The sequence below is a fragment of the Prinia subflava genome (genome assembly GCF_021018805.1).
Source record: "Prinia subflava isolate CZ2003 ecotype Zambia chromosome W unlocalized genomic scaffold, Cam_Psub_1.2 scaffold_43_NEW, whole genome shotgun sequence".
In the NCBI taxonomy this organism is placed as follows: Eukaryota; Metazoa; Chordata; class Aves; order Passeriformes; family Cisticolidae; genus Prinia; species Prinia subflava.
This window is the reverse complement of record NW_026960615.1, coordinates 843,842-858,084: the sequence shown is the minus strand read 5'-3', so window position 1 is coordinate 858,084 and position 14,243 is coordinate 843,842. Positions and strand designations below refer to the sequence as shown.

The 14,243-nt window shown below is 46.6% G+C and overlaps 1 long non-coding RNA gene across 1 annotated transcript; it reads left to right on the top strand.

The window, feature by feature from the left end:
* Nucleotides 1-11,940: 11,940 nt before the first annotated feature.
* Nucleotides 11,941-13,268, top strand: LOC134565245 (uncharacterized). Its single transcript, XR_010083829.1, has 2 exons — nucleotides 11,941-12,200; nucleotides 12,377-13,268. It is a non-coding gene; the product is annotated as an uncharacterized LOC134565245 (long non-coding RNA).
* Nucleotides 13,269-14,243: the final 975 nt, after the last annotated feature.

The following is a 14,243-nucleotide window of genomic DNA, read 5'->3' as shown; positions in this document are numbered from 1 at the left end:
AAAAAAACAAAACAAAACAAAACAAAACAAAACCAAAAAAAAAAAAAAAACAAACAAAACAACAAAACAACCACCCCACAACTGACCCTCTCCTGGCTAGAGTAACACCCCCCCCACACCCCAGACAATCTGAGCAGGGAGAGCTGCCCTGAAGGCAAGTTGCCTGGCAACTTTTCCCTACCTAATTGAAATGTGAAAAGAAGCTGCCCACACCTAGATAGCCCTATTGTCCTTTGTAACTACCTCATTTAGCAAGAGTAACCTCGGCTACAACCAGGACAAATGCATATGCATTTGGATATCCAGATAGGGCAGGGCCGCCCCCGTGGATCCTGGGAGGTTTTTTTGGGGAAACTGCACCCCAGGACAGGAAGCTGGATTCGTCAGAAGAGAATTGGATAGTGCCCTGGCTGAGCGGGGAGTGGATGCACCTCCTGGCCTGGTTTGAAGATTGGCCATGACCTGTGAGGAGCCTGAATGGAATGGGAACCGGCCAGCTGAGCTGACTGATGCAGAGAATGGGAAACTCTTGAAACTTTTCCCTGAGGGCAAAGAGCTGACTGCCAGTGCTCTGCCTTCTGATGGTTGACCAGAGAGAACTGCCAGCTGTTTCTATGGGAACAAGGACTCAGCATCCATTGGGACAGCACCTGCTCCTTCAGATGGCTGCAGTAGTGTGGAAAACTCCGATCGGACTTTGCAATCCTGCTGATGATTTTAATAATGAGCTGATCACTTTAATAAAGAGCTGAATATTAATAAAGGCATATGACCTGTTCTTTTCAGGCCAAGTAACCCCTCTCCTGCCCTCGGACCCTTTCTTATCTCCCTGTAAGACAATAGGTCACATTTACCCCGACTCATTTGACCATTTCTCAAAACCTTGGTACCCTATATAAACCTCACTTCTGCCCAGTTCAGCAGAAGAGCTGTCACTGAAACCCTTCGCAGAGGATGCCAATAAAGACTCATCTGTGGAACCTCATACAGCGCTTCTCCTCTCCCTGCGTCTGCTAAAGGCACTTAGCAAGCTAATAAGCTGAAATCACTAAGAGCTGAACCTGCTAAGAGCTGGAAATCACTTATAGCTGAGCTGCTAAGTATTGCCTGTGTCTGGGAGCTTTGCCTGAGGTACTTGGACAGGAGGTACTTAGCGGTACCCCTCTATCCAGAAATACCTAGGCAGCCGGGATCGGACTGACCCTGAAGCCCCAGGCAGGATAAAGAGTGGGTGGAAGGAGCCTTTATCGAGTTGCCTGGAGCAGCAGAATGAAACGCCCTGCAGCTAGCTAAGGGATATCAGGAACGTGTCATAGCTGGACTGTTTCCAGAAGGCCAGGAAGAACAGCTGCCCTGTCAAGTTCAGGGAGAGCCTGACATTAGTGGGCAGTTCTTGTGAGGGTTTTCCAGAGAAATATGGGTTTGAGTCTTTTTTCCTTTGAATGCCCATGCCAGAAGCAAAAGAAAGAGTCAGAGTTCACCATCTCAAGTTTCTCAAGGTTGTTTATTGTTTCTTGTCTCTAAGTTTCTTCTGTGCAGCAGGCTGTTTCTACAGGTTAAAAGATCTTAAAGGTCCAAAAGCATTTTAAGGTTTATGCAAAGCTGTTTATTACATAAATGCATAGGTCTGAAGGCAAAAGAGTTCTGAATGAGCAGTCTTACAATGGTTATGAGTATAAAATCCCAGAAAGATGAAACACCAGGATAAACAGTAATTTAGCACAGATGCCAACACAGAATCCCAGCCTCTGAGCAAAGAAACCTCCCTCTCCAGCTCCTGTGCCCAAGCAGCATTCCCAGCAGCAGGGCCGCAGTGGCAGGAAGGTGTTCTGGGGTCCCAAGCCCCGAGCAGCTTTCCAGCTGCAGGGCCGTGGTGGCAGGAAGGGGTCCCAGGGTCCTGAGTCCCAAGCCGAGTTCCGGTGGCAAGCGGCGCAAAGGCAGAGGGGGACCCCGGGGCCTTGATCCCAAGCGGCAAGGACTGCAATAGATAGTACATTATAAATCCCGTCTCAGCTCCCAGGCAGGGCTTTTCCCTCAGGCTGTGGAAGGTGGAGGTTGGATCCATAGATCGGAAACCGATCAATCGACGCCTCCACTCCCAATCCAGAGGCTTTTTATCCGTAAGTCATAAATGCATATTCATACCTTTATCTATAAACTACCCAATCTAAGTCCAATTCTTAAAGTTCGTAAAACTACAAAAAACTATGAAAAACAGTATCAAAAACCTACGCATATAGCATATCATATAGCATATCTATTAACGTAAAAAGCTCTATCTTACTAACATAAAAACTCTATCTTATTGTGTGTAAAAACTATCTTATTGTACGTAAAAAACTTTATCTTACTTGCGTAAAAACTATATCTAAAGTTATAAGGAGTACTCTACTATATTTTTGTTATGTCTAAAGTTATCACTAAGCCTGAAGCTCTTGAACTCTATGCTAGTAATTAGGCACTTGGAGTGTCTTTTCTTAAAGTTAAAGCTTAAATCTCTATATATGCGTGGCTTTATATATTCTAATTTCTCTAAAGGCTTTATTTCAACTTCTGTACTTTTCTCTCTCTGTGGAGAATCCATGGAAACATGGACCCAACCATCATGCACAACGTATTTCTTATTTACAGTCTATTACCAATACCTACTATCTATACTAGACATGTCAATTCTGTCCTAAACCAATCCCTTGTGACCCACCACAGCAGAAGATAGAGGACAAGGACAAGAAGGAAGAAGGACAGGGCCACACCCTGATTCCTCCATCTTGCCTTTCCCATTAGCACCTGGTGATAAACTAACTACTATTTACATCAAACTCTTGGGGTCTGTAGTTCTTTGTGCAAAGCTGGTAATTTTCCCCATGGGCAGAGATCAAAGACGGCGTCACTTTGGGCCCTGTGCCAGGGTCTCAGACCACCCTGGCAGGGTCCCGGACCATCCAGGGCAGCCAGAGGGATGCCCTGGACTCTGACAGGCAGTGGGCAGTATCTATGGAGAGACTCTGCAACCTCAGAAGAATTGCAGGATCTGATTGTATTTGTTACTGAAGACATTTCTCATTAATGATTAATATCAATGTCTCCCATGAAAAGTAGCATCCAACAGCATCTTTCTGATGGCATGCAGGAGTTATTGGCTTGACTTCCATGTGGTTTCTCCCCAGCAAACAAAACCATTAGTTCTGTTTTGCCCTTCTGGATGAGCAATTTCTTTGTTCCTCCTGTCAAACAACACATTCCTGAATCCAAAGCATTTCTCATCCCGCTGGCACTTCATTATGGAGGGGAAAACATATTTACAAAAGCAAAAGTATTTGCTGATATTACAGGAAGATGATTAGCTGAGATCAGCACCAGATTTAGTAGATGAACAGGTTTGCTCTTACTGGTTATGAGGCCACTGAGGCTTGCAGGGCAGGGTGAGGGAGGGGGTTCAGAGGTACCTGGGAACTGCACATTTTCTGTCTAGATGATGCATAAGGTGGGAAAGCCAAAGTTTTGATTTCTCTGGTATGTGATGCCACAGCTTTTTACAAGGCAAAATAATGTAATAAGTGTGCAGAGTGTTTTGTCTCTGAGTAGACTCTTAATTTCATAATTATTTTGTCCTCTTGCCAGGCAGGCATATCTCAGTGCTTAGGCACAGTGAACCATGGCCTGTGTGAGCAGCAGTTGTAAATATTTTTGTTAACAAACTTTTAAAAACTTTTCTTGCTAACCACGTCCCCACTGGTGGGGTACCTGGAGGTATCAGCTGAGTATTCATCTTTTGGAAGCCCCTGAAATGGTGTGCACTGGGTCATATCTTCTGGTCAGTGCCCATTCTCCAATCCCCTGCTTTTCTCTCCATTTTTCCCTCCCAGCTTTGCCATTGCTGCTGGGTGACTCACAGGGAATCAGCAGAATTTATCTGCTGGTTTTGTTTCACAAAACAAGTCTCCTAAAAAAAGCAGAGTACAATTTTCAGCAGATTAACTAGATCAGCAAGACTCCCTTGTGACCAGAAATTTGTCTGTGCAGACAGAATGGGGGGAAATGGAGAATTCCAGGGATGTTAATCCAGTCCTGAGAGGAGCACCACCATTTTTAATCAAGAGGAAAACCAAAAAGAAGTATCTGAGTAAATTATATAGAGAGCATTCACTAGAATGTGAATTTAGCGCATGACTGTGACTGAGCACGTGTGGTGAACCTTCCCCCAGCAGCTCTGGGGTCTGGGCTTGCTCCTCTCCCTGCTCTCCAGAGACCTTGTTCCCTGGCACAGAAGAGCTATGAGAAGTGGCTTGGATGGAGAGGAAGGTGCGCCTGAAATTGAGAGACCTATCCAAAGGACACTGTGTTTGTTTGAACCTGTCCTGACACAAGGGTTGAAGCCTGAGCAATGAAACTATCAGTGTTATAAATGCCAATCCAAAAGTCCAATTGAAATTATGATTTGGTTCATTGAAAGATCAAATTACAGAATTTCAGTAAAAAACCCCAGTGGAGTTATGCTGACGATATACCCGGGATTGTCAATGGGTCAACAGGGACGCAGTCTCTAGCACACTGCAGCCCCCCCCAAAAGTTCACAAATTTGCCTCATTTGGGGCTCAGGTTTTATACACTTTATTTTGCCCCTGGCACAAGATTTCCCCACAGTCTCTCTGTTCCCGGGACTGGTTATTCGAATTCATAGTCATCGTTGGTCTGTTGAAAAGATTTTCCTCCGGTAGGGAGAGGTGCCAATTTCGGGCTTCCCGTGGGTGAATGGAAACCGAGGTTTGTGAATGGAAAGGCGTTCTTCTCCAGAGATCCAGGCGATGATGGTGCTCTGATGGCTCTGCTGTCCACGGGAGGAAGGACTGATTGCTTATCTTAATGTGTCCTCCTTTCTGATGCCAACGACGGAGCCCAGATTTCCCAGCAATTCTTTGTCTTTTCCTAAATGGTAATTCTAGGGTAGTGCCTGCCTCGGGAATTCCAAGGCGGGCTGGAACTAAGGTTACATTTTCATATAACATATTTACAGTGGTTACTTATGATTTTTAACATACCATAACCCATAAGAACATGAATTAACATTCCATGTTTTTTACAATCAGGAAGGTATTTTTCTTTTTTCTTGTTGGAAATGGCTGTTTTCCGAGCTCAGCTTGACTCACTGGATGGTATGCCCTGATGGAGTTGCTGACTGAGTAAGAAAATAAGAAAGTTCTTAAATACAACCACAGCTCAGGACCAGCAGCAGAGCCACTTTAAGAGCTGCAGCACCAACCCTTTGCTGCATGAGCACCATCCCTGCTGCCACAGTGTTATGAACAAATTTCCCGGTCGGGAGGGGCTGGGCTATCTCTGTCCTAGCTCCATAGCAAGACAGTCCCCCCATCCCCCCAGAGGAAAACTCAGAGCACCCATTAGCATATTAAAAGAGCTCTGAGCTCTCAGAATGCAACCCCACCCTCCTCCCAATTTGTGCCATCTCCCTGCCTTTTAGAAAAATGGGGGTTTTTCCTTTTTGCAGAGAACCCCATAGCTGGGGTGAGGCTGCTGTCCCTCAAAAGCAGCTGGCCCCCTCCCGGCTAGAGGTAACCCCCACACCCCAGCAAGTTTGAGGACAGAGGGAAGCTGCCCTGAAGAAAAGTGGCCCGGCAGCATTTCCCTACCTCATTAAAATGTGAAAAGAAGCTGCCCATGCCTAGATAGCCCTGTCATTGTTCTCTGTAACTACCTCCTGCAGCAGGAATACCTCTGCTGCGACCAGGACAAATGCATATGCATTTATATATGCAAATAAAACCACCCCTGTGAATCCTGGGAGGGTTTTTTTAGAGAAACTGCACCCCAAGACAAGAAGCTAGATGCATCAGAGGAGAATTAGATAGTGCCCTGGCCGAGCAAGAAGTGGACGCACCCCCTGACCTGGTTTGAAGATTCACCATGACCTATGAGGAGTTTGGATGGAATGGGAACCAGCTAGCTGAAGTGATTGAGACAGACAACGGGAAACTCTCAAGGTTTTTCCCCAAGGGAAAAGAGCTGACGTCTGTTATGCTGGACTCCAGTGAAAGACTCTTCATGGCTCTGCCCTCTGATGGTTGAACAGAGAGAGCTTCTGGCTGTTCCTGTGGGGACAGGGACTCGGCACCTACTGCGGGCAGCTGAGTGAAGAACTGCAACAGCACCTGCTCCTTCAGATTACCACAGCAGTGAGAAAAACTGATCGGACTCTGCAATCCTGCTGATGACTTTAATAATGAGCTGATCACTTTAATAAAGAGCTGAATATTAATAAAGGCATATGCCCTGTTCTTTTCAACAGGAGGGGGACACCAGTGTTTATCAGCCACTGTCACGTGGTGTTGCAAACCCATCGGAGGACACCATAAGGCCCAGGCTGACCTCCTTCCACTCCTCCCACACCTCCATTGACTGCAGCACAGCCCTTTCCACCCTCAAGGAGACACCTGAGGTCCCCAGTAATCCCTTGTAATAGCAAAGCAGAACAAAGAGCAGGGCCATGGAAGTTACAACAATCAGATTCCTTTCTTTGCTCTACAGCAAGGAATAGTGAGAGGTACATTTTCTCCAAGGGAACCTTTTCTGCTCCCCTCATTCAGCAGCACACACATCAGCAAGATACCTGGGTGACCCAAAAGATTTTATGTGGCATATTTCAGTGTAAACTACCAAAATTAATGTGACTGATGGCAGCCACATTACCCCGCTTGTTTTCTCAAAATTAAATGGTCTCTGGGAGCACAGGAGAGGACAGATGTCCACATTGCAACATGCATGTGCAGCGAACTCCCAGGGCTACAAAGGAGTAAAAGGGCTTCTGGGAGTTGAGCTGTGCATGGGAAGTGCTCTTGCTCTTAGTCTGGCAGCTTATTTTAGCCAACAACTTAGTGAACACAGCCTCTGTTTTTTCAGTCACTCCTTAGATGGAGCCATGAAGCAAGAAACCAAAGAAACCCTGCAGCAGGACTTCAGCCTGGGATATCTGCACTGGAAGCTCATTTGCACACACCTTCCACTGAAGCCTGAGGGAAGGCTGGACTACTCCAAATGCAGGTGGTTGGTGCTGGCAGGTCCTCTCACTAGGGAAGGGCGATTGAGGGAGGAGAATTGTGGAGTTCTCCCCCTTGCTCAGTTGTTTTCAGAGAAGTGAACAGGTTAATCTGCTTCCACTAGGCATCTGAGTGCGGGAGCTGCCTGCAAACCACAGGAGCATTTCTAAAAAGCTGTAAAACACTTGCTGTGTTGTGTGTCTGAGAAGAGGGGTCTGTACAGCCACATACAGGTGAGACAGGTGCAAGGATTGCTTAAAAAAAAACCCCAAACATGGAGCCTGTTGACACCAGCATGGACAAAGGGGCCAACAGATGTGAGGACAGAAACTCGAGAGAAGGCAGGAGGCAGTGGCAAGGCTGTTTGAGTACCAGGGAAGAAGGAAGAGGAAGAGAAAGACGGAGCACAGCCAGCAGCCTGATCAGGTAACTTGCTGATGAGACAGAAGGGCTGCACTCACCAGGGCTGGCAGATCCAGCTGGCACTGCCTCAATGTACACTAAGCATCAGGTGTCAGGGCTCACATGCCAAGGCCCCTGCCTCCCATGCAGATCCTGGCAGCCGTTCAAGTATCTCAGAAATCTTCTCTGGGCAGATTACAAGGGAAGCAGAGATGAGACACAAACACCAGGCCAGCAGGGAGCTGCACTTCAGGACTCCCCTCTCCTTTGCAAGTCTTGAGATGTGTGGTATGAGCTGGCAAGATTGTAATTCAGATCCTCAAATATGAAATGCTGTTCTAGGAGTAAAGCCTGATCTGAATCTGGATTTGTGTTAAGGGTGCAAGACTGGATGAGGTGCCTAGCAAGGATAGAGTCCAATAGTTCAGTTGAAGAGTGCTTTTAGAACTCAGTTTATATTTGAAAGGGAAAATAGATTAATTTTTAGAGTCCCAAGCTAAATGCCCAGGCAGCAGGAGCTAGAATTCCTGCTGTCTGTTACCCATACAGAACCTGCTTGAGCCAGTGGAAAACACCTTCAGAAATCTATCCTCAAAAAGTCTCATGAAACAGGGGTGGGAAGGGGGAGAACTGCTCTCAAAGGACTGCCAGACCCCATAGCACTGAGAGAAAACTTTTTTTCTGGGACAGAGAAAACAGGACCTCACCTGAACCCTCCCTCCAGACAGCTAGAAAGCTGAAGGTCCCCAGAAAAAGAAATAGACTTGATGCTTTTTAAAGCTGTCTGGCTGCAGATGCTGACCTGACTTAGTGAACAGTATGTTCCCATGCTTGCAGAACAGAGCATCTGTATCTGTGACTGCAGAAATGTAAGATGTCATAAAGTGCTTAACAGAGATGACAATAGGAGAATTTTGCTCCAAATAGCACTTTTTTTTTTGTTTGTTTTTTGCCAAATCTCTGCTCTTATCTCTTAACTGAAATCCATTCCTCAAATTGTAAATCTGTGATATCTGATGGGCTAATACAAGTTTTACACAGTGATAGCATCAAGAGTTTAAATTTACCAAGGCTTATCAAAGTCTCAGGTTGCTTGGTTTCTTCAGAGCCTGGGAAAGTTTTCCAAAACTCAGTTCCCTGCTGGTGTAAATATTGTTTGGCAGCATCAGAAAGGCTTTCCAAGGGGAAATGAGAAAGACTGGAGCTCCTGTCTCTTTGAACCCCAGCCAAATGCATCTTAAATTACAAACTTAGACTAGTGTGGTCCTGTTCCTGATGAGAGTTTAAAGAGAATGTAAAACACAATGACACTGATCTTCTGTTTAATTGCCACACAAACCAGATAATTGGATACAAAGGATTAAAATAAAAACTGAGTATTTCATAATACAAAATGTAGAGGGAAAAAAACAGCTGTGCAAAATTACTGTGTTATCAGTGATTCTTGATCATTTTCATAGCTGAAAATGACCCAGAGATTTAATTAGTCTTGGAAAATGTTCTTCCTATAAACTTGTGATAAAGGAAAATGTGAATCTTGTTATGTCTAAACAATCAGCAACTGTGGTGGTGTGGAATTAAGTTCATGGTTTATTGGGTTTGTGCAGGTTGATTGTACAGTGGTATGTTCCTTGTACCCCATTTTTCTCCTGTTGGTATTATCCTGTAATTCCCCAAAGTCATGTAGCTATTCAGTTATTTGTCAATCTTTTCTCATAGTCTGTGTAAATCCCTCCCTGTTGTCCCTGATTGGTTTCGGTTATGTCACCCCATGTTCGTACCACCTCTTTAGTTGAAACCCATTGGTTGTAACCTCCTTACCACGCCCCATTTCACTGCTGTATAAAACGGCAGGTCAGAAGAGCCTCGGGGGCAGTCTGAGCATCTGGCAGGTGGTAAGGAGGTCCCGTGGGACCCCCCAAAAAATCTGTCATTTTACTGGACTGGCTCCTCCCTTCTTCTTCTCCGTCGTTGTCAGCATTCTCCACCACCTCACACAGCCTCCCAGGACAAGAACTCACAGGGATCAGCAGGCTTGCGTGACTTGCCTGGCTGTACCCTTTAGCCTGCTTCGGTGTCTGAGCTAGCCAGGCAGGCAGGCAGACTAAGTTCTCTTAAAGGCACCGTGACAAGCAACTATTGAAATGAAGGAAGATTGATACTGAAACTGAAACATCAGTCTTCACAGTCAATATGTACAGAAGAATGTGACGTGATTTTAGGGCAAAATGTTGGCACTAATAAGCAGTAAAAACACTGAAAAATATGGCAAACTCAGCTCATAGGCTACAATGCCTGAATGAATCACTGCTGTCATTCAATCCAATTGCTCAGAGTCTTGTGTTTATTCTTTTTAAAGTAGTTTTATTTAAGGAACCAACTTTCCAATTTCATATCACCACAGTGGGATTTAAGTATGTTTAGTTAAGAGCAATCTGGAGAATTTTAAAACCTTTTGCAGCCCAGCTACTGCACTTCCAACTCTGCAGGAAAGTGTCACCTGAGCATTTCAGTTTTAGATCAGAGGCCTCCTCCCTGCTTTGAACTTTGCAGACTCCAGGGATTGACAGTGCCAGTCTCAACCATGGTTCAGGTTAAAAAAACTCCTGACCTTAGATCCTGAGTAAGCTACCTGCGCAGTGGAAGAAGCTGAAACTGAGACAACACAGCAGGGAATAGTAAGATTAAAAGCATTGCTAACTATAACGGCGCGTGACTGGGAGGGGTCCCGGAGCATGCAGCACCTAGGGGAGCGACACTTCCCCCCGGAGCTCTGATCCTCTCAGCTGTTGCTTCCCAGTGCGCAGACGTGACACAGAGACGGGATGGGTCTTGGGGTGGAACTGAGGAGGTTTATTAAAGGTGTTGAAGCTATCGAGACCAGACGCCCAAGACCCTGAGCAGGGGTCAGGCAGTGGGTTTTATGAGGGGGAGGTGCAAAACAAACAAGCCATGAGGGTACATCTAGGGAGGAGTCCAAGGCGGGGTTTACATCTTACAAACTTATCCGGGGGGAACAGGGGAGAGGAATGATACACAGGGACAAATAGGGCATCAAGTAACTAAAGATTGATAGGGAAGGTTCTCGAGAGAGGGATAGGAATACAGGAGATTGACATATAATCTGAATGAATAGCAATTAGGGTACGAGTCAAAATATAGTACAAACTGATACAAATAAAGACAGGCACCATTATAGGGAATGGGGGAAGATAGGTCTCAGGAAGACATACAGCAACTCATAAAGCATAATCATAATTTCAACCAATCCCCTTATGATTGCTAACTCACACATAAAACAGAAGGCTAGCCAAGAACCTAAAGCAGAAGCACACTGCAACAGCTAACTGTGCTTAACTTCAGTGACTTTCTGTTTTGGAGAGGTATTTCGGCTTAAAACTCTCAGGCAGCTGCATGGGTGCCTGACATAGCTGGAAGAATCCTAGCTAGCTCTGACTCCCGGCTGTGCCAAGGACCAATCCCAAATCTGCCAGCAGATTTAGGTAACGGTGCAGAACAAGGCTGTTCTTCTACAGCAACAGGTGTTGCAGTGTCTAGACTTCAGAGCAAGGACTAGAGAAGACTCTTTTCCATACGATTTCTCAGAGACCTTTATTCCCCAAGAGGGGGGTATGAAAAGGAGCCAGGAACAAAGCCCACGCCCACTTTTAACAGCGAGGGGTGGGGGATGTGGAACAAGCAGGTGATTGGTTCCAGGACAGATGGACAGGGGTTTTTCCATAACATAGGGCAGGGTCAGGGGAAAGATGGACAGCTGACCGAAGCTTCTAGGGACAGGACAGGGGTAGGAGAGGTAGACAAAGAGACAAAAAGGGGGACATGCCTGGACAGCACCCGACGCATTGAGCGGGGAGAAACAGGGAAGAACCATTGAAATACAGAACTCAAAACAGCTTAACAAAAACCCACGACCACAGCTGCCTGTCAGAAGGAAGTTCACAGCAAAGCTGTTTGCACAGCATCAGCCTATTTTTAGTGTATGGTTTGGGAGGGAGTTTCTTCCTCCCCCTGTCCCAAGCCTCTGAAATTCTCTTCACTGGCAGGCAGAGCCAAATGGGAGTCTTTGCACAGGAATATGGATTTTCTTTTGGCCAGCAGAGTAAAACTGGGTTTTGCATGTGTGCCAAGCAACCTGCACGTCTACCCAGGGTATGAAAAGCTGGGCAGCACCAGCCCTGGTTGCTTTCTTCTCAGCTGGAATGTTGTTTTAGGAAAAATAAAAGCAGAGAACCCAGTTTAAACAAAGTAAGATACCATCTCAGGCAAAAATTCAGATAAAGGTTTAAGATTCCTGCCACAGTAATTGGGTAAGAGAGCAGCCACTCCAAACTCTGTATCATCCCAGTGCATACACACACACAATTAAGAAATGGTTTGTGTGCATTAATCCTACATTCATATGAAGTCCTGCTATCACTTTGCTTATTTTTGCACAACAAAAATGTACATTTAAGGTGTGGGATTGTCGTGGTTTGAAGGGAAGTGAGTTTTTTTTGGAAGTAGTGGTCAAACCAATCAGTCTTTAGATTTGACTATTGGCACCTTTGCTGGCCACTAAGAGGGTGGACACGCCTCTGAGGACACGAGGGGTTAAAAGCCGGATTTCCCAGCAGGACGCTCTCTTTCCTGCTCTGCTTTCGGAGAGGGAGCGTCTTCTCCTCTCCCCTGTCCGGGCCTGGTTAGGCCGGGTGGGGGAGGGGAGCAAGGTGGGCCTGGCTGGGCAAGGTGGGCCTCGGGGTGGGGAACAGAGGGAGCTGGAGTGGAGCTGGTCCAGCTTCCATCTAGAATGGAGGGGTGGAGGGAGAACTTTGGAGGTGCCTTCCGTCCCCCTCCCTGTCCCATCCCGTTCCCCCCCCCCTCCTTCCCCCCCCCCCGGTCCCGTCTCTCTCCTCCCCCCACAGAGAGAAGGTGCCGAGCTGGAGCTGCTTGTGAGACCTGCAGTGCCTGCGATCGCCTGTGCCTGACCTTGGTGGTGGGAGATAAAGCTTTTAACTCTTTCTAAGGCAGAAGAGAGTTATCCCTGGACGCTGTATTCTCATAGTTGGTGGTTTTAGAAGAGAGAGGACAGCCTGGGACCGAGAGGGTAATGTGAGATGAAAAGAAGCCCCTTCGATTGCCGGAATGAAGAGGAGTGGCTTATGAGGCCGGACTTTTCCTGCATAATGATAGCCATAGACGGACCTTGGACCCTCCTGACTATAAATAAGACTGTGTTTGGGTGGATGTTTTTGGCTCAAACCCAGAGACGTTTTGGCCTGCTTCGTGGAGCCCCCGGCCCCAGGGGTAAATGGGGGGGACCTGAGTCCCAAAATGAGAAGATGGCTGGTTTTTGGTACTTGGCCAAAACATCCTTAAAAAGAGCCCTGTTGCAGTGCAGGTCCATGGACGGCAGTGAGAGTGCCGGACATGGAAAGGAGGGTGTCACCCTGGCAGACTCTTCGAGGCAGTGCCATGGGTGACGTGGGAACACGGGATGGTGGACCTGTGTTTCCTGTGGGGGGGGCGGTCTGTGGTGCGAGAGAGACTCCTCTCGTCCTGGATGGAATGTGGATTGTCTGAATTTTAAAGGATGATGGTTTGGATTAGGAACCCAGGGTTGTTGAGGGATTAAGCAAGTAGATGAAGGTAATGTGCCGGAGTCAACTGAGTGAGCATGTATGGAATGGAATTGGGGGGAGGAGAAGCAGTGTTTTTGGGAGGTTTTCTCTTCTGCTTTTGGGTGGCTGGGTTTTTCTTTCCTTTTCTATTGTCCATTGTTATGTAATATAATAAATTGTCTGTCTGTTTCAAGAAGTAGGCCTGCTCTGCTCTGTTCTTGACCACATCTCACAGGAGTTCATTAGGTAAAATATATCCTCATGGGTGCATTGGCATTTTGTCAAATGTCAACCCATGACAGGGATGCATTCACTGTGAAAGCTGAAGTACTCCCAAAAATTTGAAACGGAAGCATGGAGAGTGCCTTGCACTGGGCAGTGTCAGGAAGTTTGTACTAACTCTGCAGATGTGGGCCACACTGCCAGTGTGCCCACAGATGTTATTACCACAAGTGCTATTTTAAAAGAAGGGATGAAAAAAGAAACACATGGCTGTGAGCCCCAGGGCCGTGGTCCAGAGCTTTGCCAGTGCAGTGTTTACTCCAGGGCAGCTCTGACTCCCTCACAGGCCTGGGTATGAGAGGGTCACAGGGCAGTGTACGTACTGGGAGCTCTATACTGCTCTTATCCCTAGCACCTCCAACTCTCCTCTGTGCCAGCCCTGTACCATGCCCAAAGACTCCTCCTTTAAAATCTCAAATTCCAGAGATTCCACAGCCTACCCAGGAAAGGTATTCCAGAGCTTTGCTGTTCCTGCTGTCAAGGCCAATTGCCCATTTGGATGTCTCAGCTCAGTATCTCGCTGTAATAGAATCTCTTTTCCTTGTCCTACCCACAGCAGTGGGAGAAAGCATTTATTTCCTTCTTTGCACCCACCACTAACTGATTTGAAAACATCTCTCCCATCACCTTGAAACCAGCCCAGTCATCCATCCTGTCACTGCTCTCATTGCTTTTTCTCCAGTCATCTCCAGCTGATCCCCATTTTCCAGGAAGTGCAGTGCCCACAGCTTGATACCATGTTCCAAGCAAGGCCTTCTGGTACCACATGAGGAAGAGGGACCATGCCATGTATCTCACAGATTACATTCCTGTTCATACATCCCATAACAACATTGGGGTTTTTTTCAGGAACAGGATGTAGAATCATGTTCAGCTAGTGACTGGCTAT